This window comes from Vipera berus, assembly GCF_964194415.1.
Source record: "Vipera berus genome assembly, chromosome: 6".
Taxonomy (NCBI): Eukaryota; Metazoa; Chordata; class Lepidosauria; order Squamata; family Viperidae; genus Vipera; species Vipera berus.
In genome coordinates, this window is record NC_138208.1 from 33,345,350 (window position 1) to 33,369,847 (window position 24,498).

A 24,498-nucleotide genomic window follows, 5' to 3' on the forward strand; every position below is an offset into this window, starting at 1 on the left:
AGCCACTGTTGGGGTTATTTACTACAGATAGGCAGACACCCCAAATCCTGTCCCTGAGAATGTTAAGATCGTCCATCTTCTTGTCAGCCTACAGCTTCAGGCTGGTTCACAAACCTGGCAAAGACATGGGCCACGCAGATGGCCTTAGTCAGTTGCCATTGCCACAGATCAATCCAGCTCCAGCTCCAGCAGCTTGCATTTTGTCCATTCAGGATTTACCTGAGTTTCCCCTCCATGTTAGGTATATGACTGCAGAAACTGCTGCAGAGAAGGTTTTAAGCAGGGTGCTATCCTGGATTCTCACAGGGTGGCTAGAAAACAGTCCTGGATCTGAGTTCCAGAGCTACTTTACACATAGACATGAGCTTTCAGCTCACAAGGGTTGTATTTTATGGGGGAGCAGGGTCATTGTCCCCAGTTCATGAAGAGACAGGGTACTTCAATCTTTGCATGAAGGATATCCAGACATCGTCTGGATGAAGGGATTGGCATGAAGCTACCTATGGTGGCCTGTGTTAGATAAGGCTATTGAGGCTCAAGTACACGGGTGTTACACGTGTCAACAGTCCAGGCCAGAAATGCCACATGCTCCTGTTCACAGATGGAAGGAGATACACACTCCTTGGTTGAGGATTCACATCGACTTCACTGGGCCCTTTCAGGGACAGCAATTTTTGATAGTGGTCGACAGCCACTCAAAATGGCTGGAAGTTATTCCAATCTCCAGTATGACTACTCCTAGGACCATCCAGGTGCCTAGAAAGCTTTTTGAAACACACGGGCTGCCGGACATCGTAGTGTCCGATAACGGGGCCCAGTTCACAGCGGCAGAGCTTTTTGAGGACCAACCTCAAAAGGCATGCTACATTGCCTCGCTTTCACCCTTCAAGTAACAGGCAGGCCGAATGGATGGTGTGCACTACAAAGGAGTCACTCAAGCGTATAGTGACTGGGGATTGGCACCACAGGCTGACTGATTTTTTGCTTTGCCAGCACACCACGCCTTGCACAGCAACAGGCAAGAGCCCAGCAGAGCTTCGCTGGGGAAGAAGGCTCATCACTAAACTGGACAGGCTGCACCCAGACTGGGAGGTAGCAGACGCCTCTCGCCCAAAGCCTCCGAGGGGGTTGCAAGTGGGTGATGGGGTGTGGGCCCAGAACTAGGGGCATGGGAACTTGTGGGTGCCAGGTAAAATTACTAAGGTCTCGGGCCCCCTCTCATACGAGGTGGCTCTGGATGGTGGGCGAGTGTCCACCGCCATATTGATCAGCTGTGGAAGCGGTTCCCAGAATGGCCACAAAGCGAGGACCTCATGACGGGTCTGTTCCTGGAGCCAGAAACTGGCAGCCAAGTGGGGCAATTCACATGCCCTCAGACTCTACCAGTCAGAACAACGGGGAGGTGGTCGTAGATGGGCAAAGCCCGGGAGTGCAACATCGGTCCCCCAGTGGGGAAAGTCAACCCAACCAAGACAGCCGCTGTGCTAACTCTGCTCCAATGATGGACTTTGGCTTGGGCCAACCTGGAATGGCCAGCCAGAGGGACTCGAGTCAGTCTGACTCTCATGGAATCATGGGTCCTGGTCTACCCAGCCCGGCAGGCAAGCTGGTAGACCGGGAGTTGCCTGGATCCCCCAGGCGATCTACAACATCACGTAAGCCTCCAGCTTATTTGCAGGATTTTGTCCTTAAGTAATTGCACTATTGTAAGTGCTGTGTGACTACTGTACTTGTCTCCTGTTCAGGAAAAGTATCTGTACTATTGAAAACATTTGTACACTGCTGTATTTATTTCCTACTATTGTTTTGTACTATTGCAAACATTGTACACTGCTGTGTTTTATTTTCTACTATTGTTTATTATAATGTGTGTACATTCTAGGGGGGAGGGATGTAATGTATTGGGCCTAGTTTAACTTGAACTGTACCGCATAGGTTTTGAATGCTGTGAGGTTGCTTAAGCAGGGAGTTGGGTAATGGTCGCCGGCTCCTCAGACAGGCCATCTCCAGGACCACCATTGGTTGGCTCTAGGGCGGCAATAGGTTCCAGAGTATAAATAGCTGTGTAGAAGCCCTGGTTAACAGTTCAGTTCCTGCATTCAATAAAGCATGTTTCTGCCTGAACTCTCTCGTCTCGCCTCCTCCTTGCTGCAAAGAACCCAGTACACAACAGATTTAATATATTTTTATTGGTTGTTTAATTTCTGCTATATTCTAAGCTCTTGATGAATGGGGATTGAATAGTCACACATTACTTCTACAAGTGGTTTGGGCTTGTACATAACTGATGCCAGTATGTGCAATTTAATTTGGAATTACTTTTGAAACTAAACAATCTTATAGAAGCAATTCATAGCAAAATTGTTTGAAAACCCCTGTAGTTATTCCTACACCTTTTGCAACTAAAAGCCTTTTCTTGGGATCTAGTTTTGTTTTATAAAATTTACACAGTTAATTGCTAGGCTCTGGCCTCTTTCAGTGTGAAGGATAAGAAAGAGTTTGTGGGACCATATCTTTGATTTTTTTTTCCTTCCTCCCTCTTCCCATGGAAGAGATAGGTAGATAAGTAGAGGCTTTATTACAAATATATTGATAAATGAATACCAGTTTCATATTATAGTTTTCCATGCATAGGGATCTGGTAGAAGCCACAATGGTGTCAACACGACACCATCATTTTGCAAATAAGTGAGTTACAGACTTGCATCACATGACTCAAATATAATAATAATAATAAAGTTGGAAGGGGCCTTGGAGGTCATCTAGGGTCCCTTCCACCTTTATTATTATATATTTGTACAATGTCATGATACATGTAATGTCATTTGCCATTTCCTGCTAACACTCAGTCTTCTGTGTCAGCTGTTCCCAGTTCTTGGACCATTGTGCAATTTTATGCTTCCCTAACAGTCACACTGATGCAAAGAGTGGGATGGATCTTGAGATTCTTTGTTCTGTAGAAGTGGTTCCTCTTTACTAGTAGTATGCTCTTTAGAAAAATATTATTTTTATATTAAACTCTGTTTGGGGTGTTTTAAAATGAGAATCTTTTTTAAAAACCCTATATGTAGAGGAGAATTGAATTACTCTGCCTTTGCAGTGAATTGGGTCTTGTGAGAAATATTGATCATATGGACCTAGCCTATACTCCCCTGCTTAAACATGCATATTTTAATCAACCTAATGTAGACAGAGAAGTTGACACAGCTTGTTGCAAACACTAATCAAGCAAAGTGTATTAAAATTTTGGCCCTAATAGGCAGCAAAGTGATTTAAACCAGCATTAGTGGTATGCTACATATATCAGATATTTGAATAAGGCTATGTGCACAGTTCTGCCAATGATATTCAGTAGTACATGAATGAGACAGTGTAGGTACCTGGCAAGTCAGTTGTTCTGAGCATCTGTGAGTGAAATTTAATCATATTTAATGTATCATCAATTTTCATAAGCAGCTGTCATCTTCCTTTGGGATAATATTAGTGATTGTTAAGGTAGAGATTGAACTTCTAACAGGAGACAACTGAAAATTTGTTTGGAACAGATAAAAATCTTCAGATTTTTCTCTCTGGTAAAAATTTTTCTTTCTTATTTGTCTACAGTGCTGGGAAAATGGTATTATTTTATGCAGGAAGATTGCTGAGCAATATGAAAATTATTATGACTACAGAAATCTCAGCAAGATGCGGGTAATGAAATTGAATTTCTTAAATATAAATATTATTCACACAGTACAGTCTTTCACAATTAGACTAAGATTTTTACCCACAGCGAGGACAGCCCTGATTTAAGATAATCCCTTAAAGCAAAAGTAGATAAAAAGAACAATAACAACCTAAAAAAGGCAAAAATATTGTGTGATGCCCAATGTGCCTATCTTATTAATTTTGGGTTGTCGGTTCCAGCTGAATCAGATACTTGATAATCAAATAGAGATATAAAATTTATTCATCTTCTGTGATTGAAACTAAGAATGTAATAGTGACTTTTGTTTTAAGGTTTAGTATCTATGAGTATTGTATGAGTTTCAGCTATTGGGTGGTTTTAAAAATGTAATGAATAAACTAACTAGGATTGTGCAAGTGAATCTAGGATTATACTGTATGGGTGTAGGCTTTCATGGCTGATATCTGTTGGGCAGTGTTGGGCTTCAGGATTTAGCAACTGTTGTCTCATTAACATAAATTCTGATGTTTCACCAACAAATATGGCTGGCATCTTCAGAGGCAAGGTGGTTTGCTATACAAAATATAGGCAACTGATCAGCACCTTACTGGGCTCCTGTCTTTATACACAAGTGATCTGATAATCAGTGACTTTAGAGCTAGGAAATCTGAGGTCTAGACCACAGTGACAAAATCAATCCGAGTTACTTTGATTAAAAAATTGCTCACCACATCCTATCTGTCATTTGCCAAATATAGAAGAAAGGGTTGTTTTTTTTCAGGCATTGCACCTAAACACAAACCAAAGAAGGCAGACTAATGTGTTTTCTTATACAGCTTCCTAAAAATTGATGCAAACTATGTTGGAGGAGCTGTGGGCTATGTCTTCTATAATGTTCACCAAAATATTTCAGTTAATGGTTTGGAGAAGGTGAATGGCACATCTTCTGCAGTACTTGCTCAATTTTTCTGCATAAGCAACCTGGAGGAAGTGACTAGATGACCTCTGTAACTCTTGTCAAAGATTGCAACGATGGCACCATTTTTCTTCCTTCTTTGGCAAGCATACCAGAGGATGCAACATTCAATGCTTAGGCAATTCACTAAACCTTTTGGCAAACAGTCTGGAGTAGATCAGCACTTCCTTAATTTTTCCTGTAGCTGTGCAAAGCAAAAAAAAAATAAAGTTAAATTAACATGATATAACATTTTGCATCACGAAGATGGCCTACAGAGCCACCAAAGCTGTAGCTCAGACATGTCAAACACAATCCCTGTGGGCTGGGGCTGGGCCGGGGAGGGCCCAAACTCCCACCCCCCTCGGGCTGTCCCAGAAATGGCAAGGGAATTGACTCCCGCTGTCCCAGCCCTGGCCCATCCCAACCCAGCTGGGTTCCCTACTGGCACATACACAGGAATCGGTGAGCACTCAGGGGCTGGTGGTTTGCAGCAGCAGGTGCAGCTCATTTGCCTCACCCCACCCCACCCCTGCCCGTCAGGCCCGGCCATTCCCCGCTTTGCCGGGACTCTCCTTGTCCAGCTCTACTTTGCTGCACCATGCCTTTCCTCGCTTGGGCCTTGGTGTTCTGTAAGCCTAGCGCTCCAGGGCATGCCCGGCCTGTGGGATGAAAGGCACAGAGATGGGAGCACACAGTGGCACAAGCCAAGCATTGGCTGGCTCCCATTCACCCTCTCCGCCACGTTGTAGGGCCGGAGAGGGGAATGCAGCAGTCATGCAGAGCTGCAGCCTGGAACTGCTGGCGGCCAGCAATGTGTGGCAGCTGGAGAGAAAGGGTGAGAAGGAGGAGAAAGCAGGAAGGGTTTCTCTCTCTCTCTCTCTCTCTCTCTCTCTGTGTGTGTGTGTGTGTGTGTGTCTCTGTGTGTGTGTGTCTCTGTGTGTGTGTGTGTGTGTGTGTGTGAGAGAGAGAGAGAGAGAGAGAGAGAGAGAGAGAGAAAGAGAGAGAGAGGGAGAGAGAGAGAGAGAGAATGCCAGGAGGAGAAGAGGAGGAGAAGGAAGCCGAGGTGTTACAAAAAAGGAGAGCTTCCCCCTTTCTTCCCCTCTTCTTTTTTTTTTAACCTCCTACCACTCTGTTCAGGTGCAGCTGGAGGTAAAGGGCCAAAAGGGGGAGAAAGCAGGGAGAGTTTTTGTTTGTGAGGGTGAGAGAGAGAGAGAGTGATTGAGACAGCAGGGAAGCAAAAGTGTGGGGAAAGGAAAGTGTTGCAGAGTAAGCAAACTTACAAAAAGGGGATCTCTCTCTCTGTCTCTCACACACAGAGACACACACACATGTGCTGTGTCAGGGAGGTAGTGTGCAGGCAGGCAAGAGAGCAAACTCGCATATTGGCTTTCTGGTCTATTCTTGCCACCTCCCCTCCCTAAAATCATGGAACTCTTTGCATTGAATTGGAAGTTAAGAGGAATTGGCGTGAGTTGAAATTAAAAGACCGAGTCAACTCCCCCCCCCGCTCAATTATTTTGTCAGAGATATTATATCATGGGCTCTGATGAGCAGGAATGAGAACACGCAAATGAGTACAGAAAAACTCATACTTTTTCACCCTGCTTCAGTATATAGCCAAGCCCTATGGTATTAACCAATCGGATTGAAGCCATGTTTGCCACCCAAAGTTGACCAATTGCAGGACCGGAGACGTCCTGTCTGAGTTGCGTTCTCCAGCAACGCACATGGAGATATTCCAAAAGCCCAGTACATAACACCCCTCCCTCCTAAGATCAGGCTATAATACCCTTGACAATAGTCAAGGCATATTAATCACTCCCAACAACCAAAATAGTAAAATAATAAATAACAATAATAATTGTAATGCTTTGTTTATCCAAGGTAGTTAGAATGATATCACGCAACCTTTACAGATGTGCCTTGTAGAGTGGACTACAAAGAGATTAAAGAATAGCTTGTCAATGCAATAACTACAAAGAGATAAAACAACATCTAAGTGAACATGCTTGACAGCAGTTACATTTTACCCCCAACTTCTGTAGGTAGTGGTACAGTGTCATACATTACACATCACTTTATTTTACAACATAGTCTGTAAGATATGTTGGGGGTTTATGTGGTCTGGATGAACGCCTTGGGGTTCCAGTCACTTTTTGGTCTACCAGCTTACCCGGTGGGCTGGGTAGACCCATGTCCCCTTCTGCTCCCGTGTCCAGGGGTGTTGAATTGCTCTGACTGGCTTCTCTCAGTGGGCCCACTCCAGAGTTTGACTGTTTAGCAGAGTAGGCACAGCGGTCACTGAGATTCGGCTGGTTCGCCTAGTCAGGGGTTCCATGTTGCACTTCTGAGCTGCCATATTACTCTTCTGAATCAAGTTCCACTGAGGAAGGAAAACCCTGGTGGTTCTGGTGTGAGCTGGCTTGGGTGCCAGCTTGAGGAACTCAGGAGGGACTTGTGTCATAGTCCTCACTTAATGACCGTTCTGGGAATCTTTTCCTAAGTTGGTCAATATGTCTTCTGACCAATCGCCCTCCCTCCAACCCCACTTTATAAGATAGGGGTCCGGATTCTTTGATCACCTGACCAGGAACCCACAAGTTTCCAGGTCCATAGTTCCTGGCCCAAACCCAATCACCTTTTTGCAGCCCCCTCAGGGGTTTTGGTTTAGAGGCTTTGGATGCCACTCTATCTGGATGCAACCTGTCCAGTTTAGTAATTAAGCGCCTACCCCAATGAAGCTCAGCAGGACTTTTTCCTGTAGCTGTACAGGGTGTAGTGTGTTGACAGAGCAAGAAATCTGCCAGTCTATGATGCCAGTCACCTGTGATGATGTGCTTGAGTGCCTCCTTTGTTGTCCTCACCATGCATTTGGCTTGTCCATTCGTAGCGGGGTGAAATGGTGCAGACGTAGCATGTCTGATGAGGTTAGCCCTGAGAAAAGCCTGAAACTCAGCAGCAGTGAATTGAGCCCCATTATCAGAAACCAAAACATCAGGCAACCCATGTGTTGCAAAGAGTTTTCTCAGCACCTGGATGGTCCTAGCAGTAGTCACATTAGGGACTGGAACTACTTCCAGCCATTTTGAGTGGCTATCCACTACTACCATAAAAAGCTGTCCTTGGAAAGGCCCAGCGTAGTCTATATGAACCCTAGACCAGGGGGTATGTGTTTCTTCCAACCTATGAACGGGCCTGAGGCATTTCAGGCCTAGACCTCTGACAGGTATAGCAACCATGGACTTGATCCTCTACAGCCTTATCCAGGCCAGGCCACCACAGGTACCTTCTAGCTAAGGCTTTCATCTGTACAATGCCTGGATATCCTTCATGTAAGGAATGTAAGACTTTGTCCCTCAATGATGTGGGGATAATGACTCTGTTGCCCCATAATATGCAGCCCTTATGTGCAGACAATTCATACTGTATCTTCTCACAAAATAACTTTGGAACTCAGGGCCTGGACTTTTTTCCAACCAGCCCATGTGAACCCATGACAGTACTCTGCTCAGAATTTTATCTGTAGCAGTCTCAGCAGCAATATCCCCAGCGTGGAGGGGAAACTCAGGCAAGTCCTGAATGGACAATATTTTAGCAGCAGGAGCTGGATCAGGATCCATTAGTGGCAGTGGTAGTCGGCTGAGGCCATCTGCATGGCCCATTTCCTTTCCAGGTTTGTGAACTAACTTAAATTTGTATGCAGACAAAAATATAGACCATCTCAGCATTCTTGGAGATAGTATGTGGGGAGTTTGCTTATCTGTGGTGAATAGGCCCAAAAGGGGTTTGTGGTCAGTGAAGACAGTGAAATCTCTGCCATATAAATAATCATGAAATTTTTTGACTCCAGCCACTATGGCTAAGGCTTCTTTATCAATTTGAGCATAATTACGCTCAGCAGCAGATAAGGTTCTGGAATAGAATGTAATAGGAACTTGTTTCCTATTCTTCTTTATGTGGCTTAAGACTGCCCCCACCCCATAGGGAGATGCAACACATGCAAGACATACAAGTTTAGACTCAATGTAATGAGTTACAGTGGACTTTTCTGACAGAAGGGCCTTTAGATCCTGGAAACTTTTTTCATGTAATTCAGTCCACTTCCAAGGAGCTTTTTTATCAAGTAGCCTGTGGAGAGGCTCAGCTATTGCAGCCTTATGAGGTAGAAATGTGTGATAAAAATTCAGGAGGCCCAAAAATGCTTGCAGCTCTGCTTTTGATTTTGGCCTAGCAGCCATTTTGATGGCCTTAACTTTTGACCCACTAGCATCGATATGGAAACCTAAGAATTCTGTTGAAGAAACCCCAATACTACATTTGTTTTTCTTTAACTTGAGGCCTGCATCGCGAAGCCTTTGTAACACAGCCCTAAGCCTGTTGGCCAATACTTATGGGGATTCCCCGGCAATGAGAACATCATCAAAATAAGGACAGACACCCTGAATTCCTTTAAGTGTGCATTCCATAATCCCTTGGAAAATATCCAGTGCAACGCTAACTCCAAACTGTAAGCGTTTGACTTTGAATGCCCCTTTATGAGTCACAATTGTTTGAGCCGTGGCTGTGGCCTCATCTACCGGCAGCTGCTGATACGCCTGCACTAAATCAAGTTTAGCAAAAATGGTTCCCCCTTGTAAAGAGGCTAGAATATGGCTGACTATCGGGACCGAGTATGCATGTTGATTTAAGGCTTTATTTAACGTGCATTTGTAGTCTGCTCAAATGCAAACCTCCCTGTTAGACTTTAGTGGGGTGATAATAGGAGTTTTCCACTCCCCCCATCAACAGGCTGAAATACACCCTGTTCTACTAACTTACCAATTTCAGAGTCGATTTTGTGTTTTAAGGTGAAAGGAACTCTGCGAGGCTTGACCCTTATCGGAAAAACGTTAGGATCTAATTTAAAGGAAATTGGTGACCCAGTATAAGTTTTTAGTTTTGACTCAAAAACATCTGCGAATTCCTCACAAACAGCCTTGAGGTCTGCTGTCTGTGTCTGGTTAATGCCTGTTATTTAAATGCCCAAAGCCTCAAACCAATCAAGTCCTATAAGACTTGTTCTTGGGCCCTCTACTACTATGACATCCAGGTGCTCCAAAAACCCTTTAAATTTCACCAATAAGGTGGGTTCACCTTAACTTTAACCCGAGCATTCTGAAAATATGTTAAAATAATAGCTGACGGTCTTAGTTTAGCCCACTGGTTGTTGCATCTGCACACAAGGTTGAATGTGTTCTGTGAAATAATTGAGACCACCGAGCCGGAGTCCAATTCCATTTTGCATGGAATTCCTTGTAGCTCCACCGAGAGCTTAAGTTTAGGCTTAAGGGGGCGATGAGCCCTGGTGCGACAAATGCTTCTCTGGCTCTTGAAGAACCCCACACTGACTGGACACAGGGCCCTAGTACCTTTCCTAGTCGGTTCCTCTGACTGGTGCTTGGGTGGCCTGTCTCTCTGGAGAGCTCTGCGCACCACCGCGATGTGCCTGGTCCTCCCACAAGCTCTACACATGGCTGAACAGAATCTGCAATTTGCGTAGGAGTGGTTGCCTCCACACCCCTTACATCTAGGTAAGAGAACTGCCTTGTAATTGTTCTCTGTTTGCTGATTGGCTTTGTTGTGATTCACTGTTAGCCTGTGGGTTCGGCAGCTGAATCGGACAATTCTGAGGAGGAGGAGGAGGGGATTGGAGAGCCTGCAGAGGAAAGTTCTGAGGCATCGCAGAGCTCTCAGCCAGGCCCTTCCTGTCTTGTTCCTCCTCAGACCCAGCTGTGTGAGCCTGAAAGCTTGGACGAAGATAATTCACAGCTGGCTTTGTTCAAGGACGCTCGAAGCAGGAGGCAGACAAGCAGTAGTGAACAAAGGAGGGCAATGAGGCACCTCGGGAGGAGGCAAAGTGAAGCCACGCCTTGAAACTGTGTTTAAAAGGGGAATGTGTGGGAGGTGCTGGTTGCTGAAGGCAACTGTTTGAACAGCTTCTGATTTAGTCATGGTTAGTATTTGTTTTGCTCTTTTTTGGATCTGTTTCATTTCATTTGTGTAAATAAATTTGGTTGGCTTACTTTCAGCCTATTGACTATTGAAAAGGGGTTGTCCCTGACATTTCTGCAGGGCCGGTAGTAGGCTGGAACAGAACAGGCTTGGCTGTCTCTGGAGCTTGTTTATTTCGGGTTCTTCATCTTCTGATAATTCTCCACCGCATATGGCGACCTTGTGGTGGACGGAATCTTCTGTCTTTGGAGATTTAATGGGCTGTACTCTTTGTACTGCACCTCCAGCTGCTTTGTCAGCCATGAGCTCATCTTGTGCTTCAGCGAATGTGAGATTTGGTCTAGCAAACAATCTCTGCTGCAGGGTTCTATCTCTCAGTCCACAGACGAGTCGGTCTCTCAGACGCTCCTCTAAATTCGAAAATTTGCAGAGACGAGCGGCCTGCCTTAGGCCCGCGATAAACTCAGATGCTGTCTCACCAGGAAGCTGCACTCGTTGGTCGAATTTAAACTGTCATGCCATCTCCGACATTTTTGACTGGAAATGCCCGGTCAGCTTCTTCTTAAGGTCAGCAAAAGATACTGCTTCGATGGGCGTTGGCGCAAAGAGGTTTTCTGCTAGATCGAAAGTCACTGGCCCACACACACACAGCAACGTCGCAGCTCTTAGGCCTTCCTCTGCTATCTGGTTAGCTCGTAGGTAATTCTCTACTTGTGAGAGGTAAGACGGCCAATCTTCTGGATGTTTAATGTCAAATTCTCTGAGTTTGCCAACCTTTGGCATCTTTCCTCAATTCCTGCGCTGCTGTTGAATCCTGCTTCTAGACTTAGGGAACGTGTCCTCTGAGCATGCGGCCGCTAGTGTAGTTTACTAGCCAGCTAGAGAGAGGGGGGGAAGTTGCCTCTTCCCTCCAGCGAGTAATGCCGTCCCCTCGTGACTTCAGCCCTCAGGCGGTGAAGCAGGATCCCATCCTCATCACCACTATTATGTCGTGGGCTCTCGTGAGCAGGAACAAGAACACGCAGATGAGTACAGAAAAACTCATACTTTATTTAAACAGAAACTGTACTGACAGATTGGAGTCACCCTGCTTCAATATATAGCCAGGCCCTATGGTATTAACCAATCGGATTGAAGCCATGTTTGCCACCCAAAGTTGACAATTGCAGGACCAGAGATGTCCTGTCTGGTGATATTCCAAAAGCCCAGTACATAACAGGAGACATGTAAAGTGTTTCTTGTTTCTACTTCCTCTCATCTGCTCTTTTACAATTTAATCCAGCCTTACCCAAACTAATGTCTTTTGAGTGTCATGGACCACAGTTCCCATAATCCTGTGGCTATGCTGGCTATAAATGCAATGCCTTATTTTCTCTGCAGTATGCGCCTAGGAGGCCGTAGGTCTGTGGGATTTAGATGTATTTAAACATTTCTTTCTTCTGCCTAATTTATTAAATCAACATCTAAACCAGGGTGGGTTACAAAATTAAAAGTGTGTATTTTAAAAAAGAAAAATATTATTAGTAATTTACTTAGTGCTGTTTGACCATAAAATGTGGTGTTGTTCTACATATGCCTGGCTGCACAGTGTTTGGAGTTGCCTCTAAACAGGTGAGGGATGTATTGTCATATTTTCCTTGGAAGAAAATTCCATAATTGGGGTGCTGTCTCTGAGAAGGTTCTGTTCATAGCCACTGTTCTATAACCAAAGCAGGGGGACCATCTGGTCTAAATGAATGGTAAACATTGATTAGGGGGCTGGAGGTTAAAACATATGACAAATGTTTGTGGGAATTGGATGTGTCTAGCTTAGTGAAAAGGACTAGGGGTGGTGACGTGATAGCAATATTTGATGGCTGCCACCAAGAAGAAGGGGTCAACCTATTTTCCAAAGCATCAGAAGGCAATAATAGATAGAAACTAATCAAAAAGAAAACCAGCCTAGAACTAAGGACTTGTGAAAACAACTAACCAGTGAAAAGGCTTGCCTTCAGAAGTTGTGGATGCTCCATCACTGGAGGCTTTTAAGTAGAGATTGGATTATTTCATTGTCTGGAATGGTATACAGCCCTTGCTTGAGCATGGGCTTAGACAAAAGATCTCAAAAGATTTCTTACTCTTTGAGAGAAGCGCTGCCAACCTCTCCCCTTCCCCTCGTTCCTTCCTGGGCACAGAGGGAGGAAGGGAAGAAAGGAAGGAGGGGAGGAAAACAGGAAGAAAGAAGGAAAAGGAAAGAAGGAAGGAGATGGGAATGAAAAGGAAGGAAGTTCACACCCACCCAGTAGGCCATGCCCACCCAGTGGGGCATGCCCATCCGGCACACAACAATAAATAAGTGGGGTTTGGGTTGCAGTTTGTGAAATAGCTTTGAAGGAGTACCTTAACTGAACCTTTGAATCCGCACAACACCATAGTACAAATCAAAAGAGAAAAGAATGAAGGAGCCAAACAAGTGCTGTTTCTTTTGATAAATTTAAAACTCTCTCTAGTACCATTTTTAGTACCATTGGACTGAAATCATTTTTTTATATGTGTAGGATATCAAATTGAATTATTTGTTTTGCTCTTTTGATTAGTACACAAAAATACACAAAATGTCCTTCTTTTTCATTTGTTTGTTTGTTTGTTTGTTTGTTTATGTAAATCCACATAGTTGATGGAAGCTTCTTTATATGATAAAATTATGGATCAGCAACGTTTGGAGCCTGAGTTTTTCAGAGTTGGATTTTATGGAAAGAAGTTTCCATTTTTCTTACGTGTGAGTATAGATTTTTTTTATACAAAAATTAACATGCATGACAATGTTAGGCCAATACTGTTAGAACATTTACAGATTAAAAACTAGGTACAGCACTTTAATAAAATTGTGTGTAGTATTTAAATATACTTTGAAATTTTCATCTATTTTCTAGTATTCTGTTGCTTATACTGTTCTACTTTATATTGTTCCTTGTCAAGATTAATGCTGTTTCATACAGGCTTTTCATGAATGACAAAAAGTTGGCTAGGAACTATTTTCCATTGTCACAGAGACTAGCCCCCCAAATTGGGAAAAAGTTGCAGCATGCTGAAAAACATGCTGCTGGTAACGCCTGTAAAATCATAGAAAAGTCTGCCTAGGTAGGTTGTTGTTCTCCAGTTCCAGAAAAGAAAGAAGTTTTATTGTACATTGTATTGACACCTTGAGTTCATTAGTGTTGGAGAAGACTCCTGAGAATAATTAGATAGTCAGAAAACAAGCCAATGGATCATCAAACAAATCAACCCAGAGTTCCCACATAAGGCACAAATGGCCAGGCTCAAATTCCCACCTCTCTGGGAAAGATGAAAGAAAAGAGAAGAGGATGGCCTGTAGCAAGGTGGATGGATTCTCTTACAGTAGCTATATGTGCAATTGTTAGGAGACTTGAAAAAACAAGTTAGGGACAGATATCTTGGAGAAAAGCTATCTATGTGCTCCCTAAGAATTGAAAATGATTTGATGGCACATAATCAGTTTAATTGATTTTCCTGTGAATTGATGAGAATAGGATTAGATAATCCTCATTGTCTCTTTGAATTCCACAGTTCTGTGATAACTACAGGAATAATAAGGCAGCCTAGGCCTCAAATCGTTTGGCTTCAGGACTCCTTTACATTCTTAAAAATTATTGGGAACATCAAAAAGATTTTGTTTCTGTGGGTTATATCTATTGATAAATTCCAAATTAGAAATTGAGCAATTTTGTAAAAAATGTATTCATTTTAAAATAACAATAAGCCCATTACATGTTAATATAAATAACATATTTTAAATGAAAAATAATTATATTTTCCAAAATAAAAATGTTTTACATTTTTGCAAATCTCTGGCTTAATAAAAGAAAGCTGGATTCTGATACCTGTTTTTTCATTCAATCTTTTGCAATATGCTGTTTTGATTGAAATGTATGAAGTATATGAAAAAAAAATCTGGCCTTACCTCATTATACTGTTGAAGGAAAAATCTTCATCAGGGTCCAGTCCAAGCCAGGAATAATCAAAATGGAGACTGCTTTAGAAAGAAGGTTGTAGTTTATTGAAGAGGCGAGATAGACAGAAAGATAGCTCTGGAAAAACTGACTTCATGTAGCAGGGAGTGGTGGGCTTTTCTATCTTCTGAGGCTCTTGAGGTTTTTCCTGTTCCTGTTTAAGGCTTTGTATTTCCTGTGTCATGTACTTTAACCTGAGTCTGAGTGTGTCCTTTTGGTGGGTTAATCCTATTATGTCTCGTGTCCTTAGAATTTGGGTGTGGGTATGTAAATTTTAGGTGTCTTTGTCTTTCTAACAGCTTCCTGGATCCAACATTCCTTAATGGATTATTACATCTGCATTTCTAAAAGCTGCCCTTTGCCTAGTTTCTACTCAGGGGAGAAAGGCTGGGGCTGGTTTCTGGGGGCTGGTTTCTGTCTTTTTAAAGATCTTCTCCATTATTTCTTTGGGGAAATATATTCTGCCTTTTTAATATTCCCCAAAATATTACTTTCTCTGGATTCTTCCTACAATAGTCCCTCTTTTGTGCCATAAGAGTGTGAGTGACACACTTTTACTGGTACAAGATTAAAAATTGATCTGCTCAGGGAGACCAGATAAATAAACTTTTAAACTCTTAATGCAAAAAGGGAAGGCACTAATAGAGGCAGCAGAAAAGATCCCTGCAGTGGCTCCCAAAAAGGGGAGCTTCCAACCCATAAAGGTCTAAAAGTCAGGGCAAAAGTTCTGTTAGCTAGAAACGAAATTTATACTGTCCAATATTCTGTGCCAATTATTTTAGATGTTCGATGCTACTTTGAGCTTCTGATCAGGTTTGCACATTCCTCCAAAATTCTTCACAGCCATGGTTTGCCTCAGTACCTTACCACTGACTGCCCATTTTCAAGAGTTGTTTCCTGCCTTAGTTCTTAGTTCAGTGCATCCAGGTTTGTGATGACCAATTGAGATTAGCCAGTATGCAAGCCAGGCTATTAATATTTTTTTAAAATTGCACATAGTGAATCCACCAGTGCAACATATTCAAGGCTTGGGTTTTGGAGATCTCTTTCCTGCTACCTCCTCAGTGACAGCATATAAATTGCAAATCGCCTGAGGGGGCCTGGTTACCTCCTCCTTGGAATTTGTATATTTTTCCTCCTGATTGGGCAATGTGATTTGACCAAGAAGAAGGAGGAGGAATTCTATACTTTTACTATATGGGATTGGGTTTTGCCAGAGCTGGTTTTGCTTCCATGTGTGCCAAAATGATATACTCAATAAAGTTTTACATTAAGAGTTTGGAAAGCCTCAGAGGTGTTTACTTGGTTGGGTTTATCAGTTGGAACTTTGATATTAAACCGGTACTCTTTAAAAAAAACTTTTTCAAGGAGTCCCGAGCTCCTGCATCCTGTCTGGTTGCCTCTGGAAGAGCTGTGAAGACTTGGGAAAGATGGCCAGAGTGGAACCAGTGAAAGAAAGCCCAGGTGCTGGGAACCCATCTGAAAAAACAGCTGACAGCATGAGATGGGGCCATAACAGCAGGTAGCCACAGCCAGATAAGGAAGGAGCTATGGATGGTGGTGCCAAGGGCTGCTGAAGCTGAATTCCCACGGATCTCCCCTGGGGGAGCATCTGCCCAGGTCCTGAGGTGGAAAGGAAAGAGACCACCAGAATGGGAGGAACAGGTGCAGTGGAGATATCTGATGGCCTATCACAGTCCATCGGTCGAACAGCTGAGAGAAAGATTCCTTGGGCTGAACAGTGAGGAGGGGAACCGGCATGGAAGATAGAGTGCTCCACGGAACAGGGTCCAGCCAACCCTTGCTGACCGCCACAGTTCCACTGCCTCAACCCCGACAGAGCATAAGACCTATGGTGGTTGTGGGAGCAGCCAGCCCTGGAGAATCACAATCCCCCAACCCAGTCTGGCCCCAGTCCAAGGGGCTGCCAGGCTCCTACAAGCAGCGACCTAGCAACAAGGGGCCACCGGACAGCCACCTCCCCAGCTGGTGGCCACAGGTGCCCAACCCTGGCCTTATTCATAGGGGGCAGAGTAGCTACTGGGATACTGGGGTGCACCAGAACCTCTGGGACCCCCACTGATCAGAGTTACATTTGACAGGAATCTAGAGAAGTTGGTGTTTTTCCTGAACCAGGTGTGGGCACACCTGGACTGGTATGGGCCAGTGTATGCCGTCGATGTGGCCTGCATGAATGCCATTGTGTGCAACTTTGAGGGAGAAGCAGTGGAATGGGTGATGGGACGCCATGACCAGGGAGCCACCAAATTAAGAGACCCTTACATGTTCTTAAGGAAGCTCAGGGACTGCTTCAGAAACAACATCCACGTTCGGCGAGAGAATCTGAAATCCACACCATCAGAGAGGGAAGTAGACCAGCAGCAGAATACATTTGAGAGTTCTGGAGGCTGGCGGGGAAGCTGAGACACTGACTAGAGCGACTCTTGGTCCATTTCTTCAGGGACAGCCTGAAGAGCTGCACCACATGTGATTGCCTCAAGGGCTGCCGGATTGGATCCAAGACTGGTACCAGCTGGAGACAAATGTGGAGCTAGGCCTAATGGAATACAGAAGGCACAGAGGAATTGAAAGCCACTCAAAGAAGAGCCAAGGGAGACTTCTGTTAGGGCAGAAACCTCCTGCCATGCTGGCTGCCAGCCCTACCAAAATTCCAAGGTGCACACCTGGACCCTGCTTCTGATGCAGCCAGGAGGGCCATTAAGCAGCCATTTGCCTGGCACCCACCCCAAAGGCAACCTCAGGAGCCCTGACTTCACAGAACCCAAAAAATCCACCCAAAAAGGGGAAAGAGAAATCATGAATGGCATTGTTCTCACTCACACACAGAGAAACATACACACATTTCTTTTACCACCCTGGGCTTTAAAGTTAAAATTTAGAGGTACTCACCTTCACCTTCTTTCCAAAGCAGCCCTTGAGCTCAAAGCCAAAACTCCCTTTACTACCCTGACTCCACATGGGCAGGGCCTGGAAAATCCATCCACAGACACAAAGGGGTCTGCTGCCGGCAGGATGGGCTTACCAGTCTCAGTCCATTGGAGAGGTTAGCTTGGAGTCCCATCTGGGGTGCCAAATTGTTGGAAGAAAAGTCTTCATCATTGTTCCTCCAAGCGGGGAATAAACATGGCTTACCATGTTTATTCCCCTGGATATTATATTACCATGTTTATGGGAAGAAGGTTGTAGTTTATTGCAGAGGAAAGGCAGACAGAAAGATGGATCCAACAGGAAAAGAAGGGAAGGACTGAGCACACGTAGGTAGTGGGTTTTTATACCCCCTGGACTCTATTGTCTGGAGTTATTTCCTGTTTCAAGCTTTGTCACATATTCTGTCCTGAGCCTAGGTGTGCCACTCTAGGATTCTTGCTGGTTGTCTGTCCCAGCCCACCTCCCTGGGGCAGGGGTATGTAGATTTTAGAAGTCTTCTTAGCTTCAACCTCCCTGAATGGTTTACATCTGCAGTTCTATAGAGTTGGTTTCCGCCTGGGGGAGGGAGACTTGGGGCTATTAAGAAAAACTGGGCATGCTTTTCTGCCTTTTTAAGATCCTTTTAGGAAATATATTTTCCTGCCCTTTTAATATTTCCTTCTCTGGGGAGCTGACTTCCCACAGCATGCCAGGTCATTGAAGTCTCCACCCCCTGAGCAGTGAAGGGGAAAGACCTCTGCCTAGGGAGGATCTGCAGCTAAACCTCTATGACAGTGAGAGTGAGGGGGAAGATGACCCAATAGTAAGTGAGACCATCAGCCCCTTATCAGCCCAGATGGAGATTGTAGTGCCTATCTCGAGAATGAAGGGAAGGCCCTGATAGACTCCAGGTGCACCAGATGTTTGGTCAGCCTGCAGATAGGAACGCAACCTGCAGAAGCTGTACCAACATCTGAAATTTAAACAAGTTGACTGCTCCATAGTGGGGGGGTGGGCAGGGTTGCCTGCCTCCTGTCTAACTGTCTAACTAAAGAGCCTTGGTGGAGCAGTGGGCTAATGCCTCCTTAAGTAACACCAACTGCCTGCAATTAGTGCAGGTTCGCATCCCACCAGGCTCAAGGTTGACTCAGCCTTCCATCCTTCCGAGGTAGGTAAAATGAGGACCCAGATTGTTGGGGGCAATTAAGCTGACTTTGTAATAATGCCACTTAGGGTGTGTGTGAAAGCCCTAATAAGCAGGCATATACATAGAATGAAGGCTACTGCTAAACTTGTAAGCCACCCTGAGTCTTCGGAGAAGGGCGGGATATAAATGGAATTAAAAATTTTAAAAAAATTAAAAATTAACTGAGCCAGTGCTCCTGAAGTTAGGAAACCATGAAGAAATTATTCGATTCATGGTGGCACCAAAGATGGCTGAAGCCATGATATTGGGCTAGCCCAGTTAGCGAAGTGGAACCCAACTGTGCATTGGGGGAAGGACAGGAGATGTATAGTGATGGCAAAGATTTGTCCCACTCACTCCCAGGGGAAAAGCGCCCCAAAACTAAGCATCAGGAGGAGGCAAGAAAGAAGCCCAAGAACACAAAGGGGGTTTGGAATGAAAGTCAGAAGCTCCAGCTATCCCCCCAAAATATTGGGACTTATCAGAGGTGTTCAGTGAAAAAGAATGAGATGTTTCCCCCCCCCCAAACACACACATATCCCACAGACAGTACAATTGAAATCTTACCTGGGGCAAAACTCTCCAAGCCAAAAATGTACTTGATGACTCCAAAAGAAATGAAGAAGCTGAGAGACTACATTGACAGAAACTTAGCTAGGGGGTTCATCTAACCCACAAAATCCTAAGTGGCAGCCCCAGTGCTGTTCAAAAAGAAGAAAGATGGCTTGCTGAGATGTGTGTCAATTTTCATAGGATAAACGTTGTGTGTGAAAAAACATGTATCCCCTCCCACTCATGAAGGACATGCTGGGCCGTCTAGCTAAGGGGAAAGTGTTTACGAAGTTGAACCTGAGGGAGGCGTATTACTGGGTGAGGTTCAAAGAAGGTAACGAATGGAAGACAGTCTTTAATTGTCCACTGGGTTGCTATCAGTTTAAAGTGATGCCTTTCACGCTACAAGGGGCCTCTGCTGTATTTATGCAACTGATTAATGCACTGCTGCATGAGCACCTATACAAAGAGGTCCTAGTGTAGGGGTCCCCAACCCCTGGTCCATGGACCAGTACCGGGCTGCGGCATGCCAGAAACCTGTCTGCACAAACAAGCAAAGCCCCATCTGTGGGATGCAGGTAATACATGAAACTACGCCCCCTCTGGTCCACAGAAAAACCTCTGTCCACAGAACCGGTCTCTGGTGCTCAAAAGGTTGGGGACCTCTGTCCTAGTGATGGTGTCCTCATCTACTCCAAGAGAATGGAGGAGCACGTGATGTTAGTATGGCAGGTACTGAAATAGCTTTTGGATGCTAAACTGTATGCCAAGTTGTCAAAATGTGAATTTCACAAGACCAGTCTAGACTATCTAGGCTATAGGGTGTCTTGCAAGGGGGTAGAAATGGATCAGGGGAAAGTGAAGTCCATCCCGGAATGGCAAGCTCCCCGAACTCACAAGTGTCATGGTTCTGACAGATGAAACTCTTCAAAGGAACTTTGAGGCATTGTTTACCTTAAAGAATCTTTTATTAGAGAAACAAAGTATCGGCACTACATAGTTGAAACCAGAAACTAAATTCCCCTCCCCTGGATACAAAGTAACAAAGTACAATTCCCTCCTCCAATAAACAGTCATAAATCACACACCCCAATTAGCTTGAAGCGCAGGTTTTCTCCCCAGTCTCCAGCCTGCCAAAACACTATCAGCTCTGGGCCCAATGTCCTTGGGTTCCCACGACTAAGTTATTATTGTTATGACTATCTGGACCCTCATCCCTATTTCCCCTCCCAGCAGCAACTAATTCTAAAAGCAATAGAGAAAATGGCTGCATTTCCATCTGTTGTCAAAGCAAAAACATCCGGTGTTACATCTTACAAAAAGGACAAATCCTGTAATGCAAACAAAATCATAGGTTAAGGGCTGCCTCTAGGTTTGTTAGGGTATTTCTTATAGAATCTATTAATGAGTCTGTCAGCTTTTACATTGCTAGATTTAGCAGCATTGACAACAAGCAGTTACAAAGCTTTTTGGGATTCGCTAATTTCTACTGGCAGTTTATTCCATCCCTCACAAAAATTGCCCTCCCAATCACGGAGCTATTAAAGACAGGCCTAGGGGGAAGGAAACCATGACCTAGCTAGCCACTGAACTGGACAATGGAATGCCAAGTGGTGTTTGAGAAGATAATAATAATAATAATAATAATAATAATAATAATAATAATAATAATAATAATAATAATAATAATAATAATAATAATAATAATAATAATAATAAAGATTGGCTTCTGGTTTGGTCGCTGACGGGACAGTTGAAAGAAGCTGGCACTCCAGCTTTCCAGTCTGGTTTTGTTTTGCCCAGCAACCCTAAAAGGGTCGGAAAGTTGCCCTGGAGAATGAAGAAGGAGGGACACTTCAGGAGCTCAGATCAGGTGGCGGCTGATCAGAGCGGACTGAAGAACCCCTCTGAAAGGGTGGAAGAAAGTCTGCCGGGTGAGTCAAGGCAGCCCAAGTTGTCTCCAGCCAGAAGGGAAGCACCACAAAACAGCTGACTGTCAACAGTATACTGAGGCTAGGTGAACCAGAATTTTCTTTCCTTCTCCTTGTGGATTATAAAACATTGAACCCCTGATGGGAAAGAGCTGAAAAGCAAAGACCCCTAGAAGGATTAATTTAAAAGCAACAGGCAATTACAAAAGGGGAACGTGTTTTTTAAGATTATTGGACATTGATAAATAAGCTGAGGAGGACATCTAGTGGTGAAAGAAGAAACAACAGCAACAATAAATAATGAGGAAAAAAAGAAGGAAATGGAAAAAAATGTTTTCATAACAATGACCTTGAAGAGACACCTGCAAATAACAAAAGTGCCTTGTTGTGAGATTTTAAGAGAAAAGACTTTTCATAGTTATATCTGTTGACTTAGTTATATCTGTTGGCTAAACCCAAACAGATACTATTTTGGTTTTATACTGTGAGCTGTAAAATGATTCATCAAACATCACTAGACTTATCAAGAAAACCTCTTCTGCACCCTTTGTAGGACAATCTAGAAACAATGTTGCAACGTGAGAAAATAAGCACTGCCCAAAGCGAAACACAGACCTCATTAAAACTGATTCAAGAGATGATCCAAAGAAATCATGAAGACACAAAAAAAAATCATGAAGAGACACAAAGTAAACTTGAGAAAGTAAGTCAAAAAATCCTGTATATAAAGGCACAATTTGAAGCCCAAAATCAAATGATAATTAAAAATGAGCAAAGAATTCAAAAAGTGGAAGATAAATCAGATGGAAATGTTATTACAAGAAATTGAAAAATTAGAACAAGTAAATCATACCTAGAGGGGGCAATTAAGATCCTAGAAATGGAAAAAGCGGAACACTATTTGAGATTTCAAAATAACCCTGAGGACAGAGAAGAAAATATAGCAGTGGTGATTATTGATATCCTGGAAGAGGCTCTAAAGGCAGATATAGGAGAAATTCAAATGGAGGTCGATGAAATATTTCACATGAAGTCAAGCTACACAAAAAGAAACTAAGTGGCAAGAGAAGTAAGGTTCATAAAGAAAACAACAAGAGATGAAGTACTGAGAAAAGTCAGAGATGAGACAATACAATATAAAAATAAAGAAATCATGGTTTTAAAGCAGATACCTAAGAGAGTAAGAGATACTGAAAGACACTACTATTTCTTAACTACAAAGCTGATTGCCAAAGGCATAAACTTCAGATGGCTGATGCCAGAAGGCATTTTAATAAATTGGAATAATACAAGATATCGATTGGATTCAGCCTGGAAAGCAGAAGACTTTGAAGTAAGGAATAGAGCAATCCTAGATGAAGGAGTGAAACAAAGACAAGGGAAGAGTAAGGAGCAGAAGCAAATGGAAGAGATGACCCAAGGAGCAACTGCACAGACAGGAGTAGAGAAATAGAAAGATGAACAAGAGGGCGAAGGACTTGCCAGAGAACAGAGGATTACTAGATTGACTAGACCTAAATATAAATAATGGAAATGGAGAAAGAAAATTGAATTTTCTCAGTGAATGTAAATGGACTAAACTCCATATCAAAAAGAAATAAAGTTTTTAGGAAATTACAGAAATTGAACATAGATATAATTTGCCTGCAAGAAACACATATAAAAGAACAGCACTATAAATTATTGGAATATCCAAAAATTGGGAAACTTTATCACACATCAGCACATCAGAAAAAAAGAGGGGTCTCTGTATACATTAAAGAGACAATAGATTCTAAATTGGTATATTCGGATAAAGAAGGAAGAATCGTAATGGTAGAAATATATCTGCACCAAAAGCAAACACTGCTAGTGGCAATTTATGCACCAAACAACAATCAAGAAGAATTTTATAAAAACCTACACAAAAAAATAATAGAAATGAAGTACCAAAATATTTGTTTAGTAGGAGATTTTAATGCGATAGTAGACAGAAAAATTGATTATAAAAACAATAAAACAGGAAAGACCGGAAGAAGAAGACTACCTAGGACATTTTTTGATATGGCAGAGGAAATTGGAATCCAAGATGTCTGGAGGGAAATCAACCCCAAAAATTACAATACACTTTTACTCAAACAGCCAAAAATATTGGTCAAGAATCGATATGATTTGGATGACCTCTGACGTGAGGGTGAATATACAGGATATTGAGATAGAGATAGGCATGTGGCCATACCATAATCTCCTGAAAATGACATGGAAAGGAATACTTTAAATCAATCTATATTAAAAGAAAGAGAATTTATAGAGCTAGCAAAAAAAGAAATGGATTTTTTTTCAAAGAAAATAAAAAAGAAGATACAACATTACAAAATGTATGGGATACAGCTAAAGCATACTTTAGAGCAGTGATGGCGAACCTTTTAGAGACCGAGTGCCCAAACTGCAACCCAAAATCTACTTATGCATCGCCGGGTGCCAGGTGGGCATGGCCCACTGAGTGGGCATGGCTATGGTAGTCATGGCAGCATGGGTGGGCATGGCCACCTCGATGTTGCTCCTGAGGAGGGATGCCTGTGGGGCCGGGCATGGTTGGGGGAGATCCAGGGGGTCTCTGGCAGGTGGGACAGTGGGCAGGAGGCTCCTCATCTTGTTTTGGCAATAAGCCAATCAGATCACAGTAGGATTCAATTATTGTCATGTATGGAAGCTGAGAGGAGGACTTTTGTCAGTGTGTTATGTGATCACTATAAATTTGGTTGTGTTTTTTGTGTTCCTTCATTGAGTTTGTAAAATGTAATAAAATTAAAGTAATGGTGCAGAGAGTTGACTGGTTGCCCAGAAAGCGATGTAAAATAGTATTATTAAGTGAACAAGGCTACAGTTATAAAGAAATTACAAGAAAAATTGGTGGAAACTTAACCAAAGGTGGCATTTCTACTGTACACTTTTCCCCAAAGGTTTCCACAATTTGGCGACTACTATATGAGGGGGGAATTAAACAATGAAAGCACAGTGTCTTGGATTTTACAGGTTGTTGGAAAAGTACTCATTCATTTTACCAGATGCTGAAAATAACAGAAATCTGAAGCAGAATGCCTGTACTAGCAGATGCAACTGATATAAAATCTGGATGAAGAATGGTCGATCAAGCATTCTTGGTTGTCTATTTTATCTTTCCTAATAAGTTGTAACCAAGTTCCTCACTTAACTTTCAAAACCTGTGGGTCCCACACCATTCCACATACTTGCAAGAAAGCAGCTGCAATCTGAGTACTCTAACTCAGGGTTTT

At 43.2% G+C, this 24,498-nt stretch overlaps 1 protein-coding gene and 1 long non-coding RNA gene across 2 annotated transcripts in view; both read left to right on the forward strand.

The window, feature by feature from the left end:
- The window catches only part of LOC308670003, a 67,326-nt gene extending 53,986 nt beyond the window's left edge, over positions 1-13,340 (forward strand). The window contains exon 5 of the long non-coding RNA XR_014026904.1: positions 13,270-13,340. This is a non-coding gene — a long non-coding RNA (uncharacterized lncRNA). The remainder of the gene's footprint in view (positions 1-13,269) is intronic.
- Positions 13,341-13,348: 8 nt separating this feature from the next.
- The window catches only part of LOC308669745 (dedicator of cytokinesis protein 4-like), a gene marked incomplete at its 3' end in the record, with an annotated part of 66,989 nt that continues 55,839 nt past the window's right edge, over positions 13,349-24,498 (forward strand). Inside the window, exon 1 of the mRNA XM_081330620.1 lies at positions 13,349-13,374. The remainder of the gene's footprint in view (positions 13,375-24,498) is intronic.